The sequence below is a fragment of the Pristis pectinata genome, chromosome 27, assembly GCF_009764475.1.
Source record: "Pristis pectinata isolate sPriPec2 chromosome 27, sPriPec2.1.pri, whole genome shotgun sequence".
In the NCBI taxonomy this organism is placed as follows: domain Eukaryota; kingdom Metazoa; phylum Chordata; class Chondrichthyes; order Rhinopristiformes; family Pristidae; genus Pristis; species Pristis pectinata.
In genome coordinates this window covers 1,061,945-1,067,169 of record NC_067431.1, presented here as the reverse complement: position 1 = coordinate 1,067,169, position 5,225 = coordinate 1,061,945, and positions in this window count along the sequence as shown.

Below are 5,225 nucleotides of genomic sequence, written 5' to 3'. Positions count from 1 at the left end.
GCACAAGCTGAAGGTTTTGCCATGGCCCTCACAGTCCCCCGACCTAAACATCATCAAAAATCTGTGGATGGACCTCAAAAGAGCAGTGCATGCAAGACGGCCCAAGAATCTCTCAGAACTAGAAGCCTTTTTGCATGGAAGAATGGGCAAAAATCCCCCCAATAAGAATTGAAAGACTCTTAACTGGCTACAGAAAGCGTTTACAAGCTGTGATACTTGCCAGAGGGGGTGTTACTAAGTACTGACCATGCAGGGTGCCCAAACATTTGCTTTGGGCCCTTTTCCTTTTTTGTTATTTTGAAACTGTAAAAGATGGAAATAAAAAAGTAATCTTGCTTAAAATATTAAAGAGATGTGTCATCTTTAACTTTATACCTTTTGGAAATCAGGTCATCTTTTACTCACTTAGCTACTCCCAGTAACAGAAATTTTGACCAGGGGTGCCCAAACTTTTGCATGCCACTGTATGTCTGGGGTGGGTCCTGGGACTGTGGGAAGGACATGACCAGCTCATGGAGGCGGCTGGCTCCTTCCAGACCGGTTTCGGCTCGGTCGGCAATGTACCATTTCCACTTCACAATAAAGAGTGCCACACGTGCCCGGTTCTCTCTCTCTCTGACTGCTCCGAGGGATTCACCCTGCTACATCCCAGGCTGAGGAACCGTGGAATGGCGCTGGAGAGACCGTTGTTAAGGTGTGCACTTCAACAGGGTTAGGAGCATTTAAGTTATTATCCCCGGTAGCATACAGCCGTGCCCGCACTGATTTAAGGAGTGGAGGGTATCGTATTGCTTTTCCATAGAACCATACAGCACAAAACAGGCCCTTCGGCCCACCATGTTGTGCCATCCATCAAACCACCCTCACACTACCTAACCCCTTCCTCCCGCATATCCCTCCATGTGCCTATCCAACAAGCTCTTGAACCTGTTCAATGTATCTGCCTCCACCACCACCCCGGGCAGTGCATTCCATGCACCAACCACTCCCTGGGTGAAAAACCTCCCCCTGACATCTCCCCTGAACCTCCCACCCATAACCCTAAAGCCATGACCTCTCGTCTTGAGCATTGGTGCCCTGGGAAGGAGGCGCTGACTGTCTACTCTATCTATTCCTCTCAGTATTTTATATACTCTCTCATCTCATCCTCCTCCTTTCCAGTGAATAAAGCCCTAGCACCTTAAGCCTCTCCTCATATTCAATACTCTCTAATCCAGGCAGCATCCTGGTAAATCTCCTCTGCACCCTCTCCAACGCCTCCACATCCTTCCTATAATGAGGCGACCAGAACTGAACACAGTACTCTAAGTGTGGCCTAACTAGAGTTTTGTAAAGCTGCGTCATCACCTCGCAGCTCTTAAACTCAATCCCGCGACTTACGAAAGCCAACATCCCATTGGCCTTCTTAACTGCTCTTTCCAGCTGTGAGGCAACTTTCAATGAACTGCGAATATGAACCCCCAGATCCCTCTGCTCCTCCACACTGCCAAGTACCTTGCCATTTACCCAGTACTCTGCCCTGGAGTTTGTCCTTCCAAAGTGTACCACCTCACACTTCTCCAGATTGAACTCCATCTGCCACCTGTCAGCCCAGCTCTGCATCCTATCAATATCCCTCTGTAAGCTCCGACAGCCCTCCACATTATCCACAAAACTGCCGATCTTAGTGTCGTCCGCAAACTTACTAACCCAGCCCTCCACCCCCTCACCTAAGTCATCTATAAATATCACAAAAAGTAGAGGTCCCAGAACCGATCCCTGCGGGACACCACTAGTCACTGCCCTCCAATCCGAGGGCACTCCTTCCACCACAACCCTCTGCTTTCTACAGGCAAGCCAATTCCTAATCCACACAGCCAAGCTTCCCTGGATCCCTTGGCCTCTGACCTTCTGAAGAAGCCTACCATGAGGAACCTTATCAAACGCCTTACTAAAATCCATGTAAACCACATCCACCGCACTGCCCTCGTCAATCTTCCTGATCACCTCCTCAAAGAACTATCAGGCTTGTGAGGCAAGATCTTCCCTTCACAAAGCCATGCTGGCTGTCCCTAATCAGTCCATGATTCTCTAGGTGTTCATAAATCCTATCCCTTAGAATCCTTTCTAACAGCTTACCCACCACAGACGTGAGACTCACCGGTCTATAATTCCCTGGCCTATCCCTATTACCTTTTTTGAACAAGGGGACCACATTGATTGTCTGTATCCAGTTCGTTGTGTGTGCGTGTGTGTATCTTACCCTTGTTGCGATTTTCCCACGCTCGCTATCACCAGTACGTGTGCGTGTGTTGCCCCCGTTACCTTGTCCCTGTGTTTGTCTTCGTCAATAAATCATTTATCTAATAAGACTGTGTTCAGAGTCCTTGTGCTTCGAGATCTCGAATCTGTTTCACAACACTTGGTGCTGTGAGCAGGGTCTCGAAGGTCTTAGCTGAACACAGATGCGGGGAGGGATAGAACATAGAACAATTACAGCACATTTCAGGCCCTTCGGCCCACAAAGCTGTGCCCAACATGTCCCTACCCTAGAAATTACTAGGCTTACCCAAAGCCCTCTATTTTACTCAGCTCCATATACCGATCTAACAGTCTCTTGAAAGACCCTATGGTATCCGCCTCCACCACCATTTCTGGCAGCCCATTCCACACACTCACCACTCTCTGAGTAAAAAACTTACCCCTGACATCTCCTCTATACCTACTCCCCAGCACGTTAAACCTTTGTCCTCTTGTGGCCACCATTTCTGCCCTGGGGAAAAGCCTCTGACTATCCACCTGATCAATATCTCTCATCATCTTGTATACCTCTATCAGGTCCCCCCTCATCCTCAGTCACTCCAAGGAGAAAAGGCCGAGTTCCCTTGGCCTGCTTTCATAAGGCATGCTCCGCATACCAGGCAGCATCTTAGTAAATCTCCTCTGCACCCTCTCTATGGCTTCCACATCTTTCCTGTAGTGAGGCGACCAGAACTGAGCACAATACTCCAAGTGGGGTCCGACCAGGGACCTATATAGCTGCAACAATACCTCAAGGTTCCTAAATTCAATTCTCCGATTGATGAAGGACAATACACCATATGCCTCATTAACCGCAGAGTCAACTTGCGCAGCCGCTTTGAGCGTCCTTTGGACTCGGACCCCAAGATCCCTCTGATTCTCCACACTGCCAAGAGTCCTACCATTAATACTATATTCTGCCATCATATTTGACCTACCAAAATGAACCACTTCACACTTATCTGGGTTGAACTGCATCTGCCACTTCTCAGCCCAACTCTTCATCCTATCGATGTCCCTCTTGAACCTCTGACAGCCCTCCAAACTATCCACAACACCCCCATCCTTCGTGTCATCCGCAAACTTACTAACCCACCCCTCCACTTCCTCATCCAGGTCATTTATAAAAATCACAAATAGTAAGGGTCCCAGGACAGATCCCTGAGGTACACCACTGGTCACCAACCTCCACTCAGAATACGACCCTTTAACAACCGCTCTTTGCCTTCAGTGGGCCAGCCAGTTCTGGATCTACACTGCAATGTCCCCTTGGATCCCATGTCTCCTCACCTTCTTCATAAGCCTCACCTGGGGTACCTTATCGAACGCCTTGCTGAAATCCATATACACGACATCTACTACTCTCCCTTCATTGATGTGCTTAGTCACATCCTCAAAAAATTCAATCAGGCTCGTAAGGCAGGACCTGCCCTTAACAAAGCCATGATGACTATTCCTAATCATATTATACCTCTCCAAATGTTCATAAATCCTGCCTCTCAGGATCTTCTCCATCAGCTTACCAGTCACTGAGGTAAGACTCATCGGTCTATAATTTCCTGGGCTATCCCTACTCCCCTTCTTGAATAAGGGAACAACATCCACAACCCTCCAATCTTCCGGAACCTCTCCCATCTCCGTTGATGATGCAAAGATCATTGTCAGAGGCTCCGCAATCTCCTCCCTCGCTTCCCACAGCAACCTGGGATACATCTCATCCGGTCCTGGCAACTTATCTAACTTGATGCTTTCCAAAAGTTTCAGCACCACCTCTTTTCTAATATCTACATGCTCAAGCTTTTCAGGCCGCTGCAAGTCCTCACTACAATCCCCCAGATCTTTTACCATAGTGAATACTGACGTAAAGTATTCATTAAGTACCTCTGCTATTTCTTCCGGATCCATACACACTTTCCCACTGCTGCACTTGATAGGCCCTATCCTTTCACATTTCATCCTCTTACTCTTCATATACTTGTAGAATGCCTTGCGGTTTTCCTTAATCCTGCCCGTCAAGGCCTTCTCATGTCCCCTTCTGGCTCTCCTAATCTCCTTCTTAAATTCCTTCCTTTTAACCTTGTACTCTTCCAGATCTCTAACATTACCGAGCTCTCTGTAGCTTTTGTATGCTTTTCTTTTCCTTTTGACTAGATTTATTATAGCCTTCGTACACCACGGTTCCTGTATCCTATCATGACTCCCCTGTCTCATCGGAACATGTCTGTACAGAGCTCCACACAAATATCCCCTGAATATTTGCCACATATCTTCCGCACTTTTCCCAGAGAACATCTGTTACCAATTTAATCTTCCAATTTCCTGCCTGAGAGCCTCATAATTCCCTGTACTCCAAGTAAACACCTTTCTAGCCTGTCTGTTCCTACCCCTCTCTAGTGCTAATGTAAAGGAGATAGAATTATGATCACTATCATAATGTTCTGGGACAGGGGCAGGAAAGCCAGTGCAGGCACCGAGGATAGGATCCCCGGGTGGACCAATGAGAGCGAGGGATTTGGGAGCTTGACCAGCATGCTGGCAGACCACGGTAAACCAGTGGACTGGGCTGAGCAGTTAGACCCCCGTGGTGAGAAACTGGGGCACCATGTGGTCGCCCTCCTCCAGAGGTCGGGGATCCCCAAGGCCAAAGGGGTGCCTTCTGGCTGCTTGTGTCCCTCCTGAGCTGCCAGGTCAGGATTACTGGCCAGATACAGGACACATGTCTCCAAAAAGACAAGGAGATAGAGGTGCTCCAGCAGCGCTGCTGTGTGCTGCAGGAGGCAGTCCAGGCTGCTCAGACCCGAGCCAATGACCTCGAAGCCAGCGGTACTGAGGTCGCCTGCAGGCTGATTCAACTGCAGCAGGGGCAGGCAGCCCGCCGGTCTGGCTGGCAGCTGGACCCACTCAAAATTCATGCCCTGGTCCAGTGTGGCGACAAGCTGGACGCA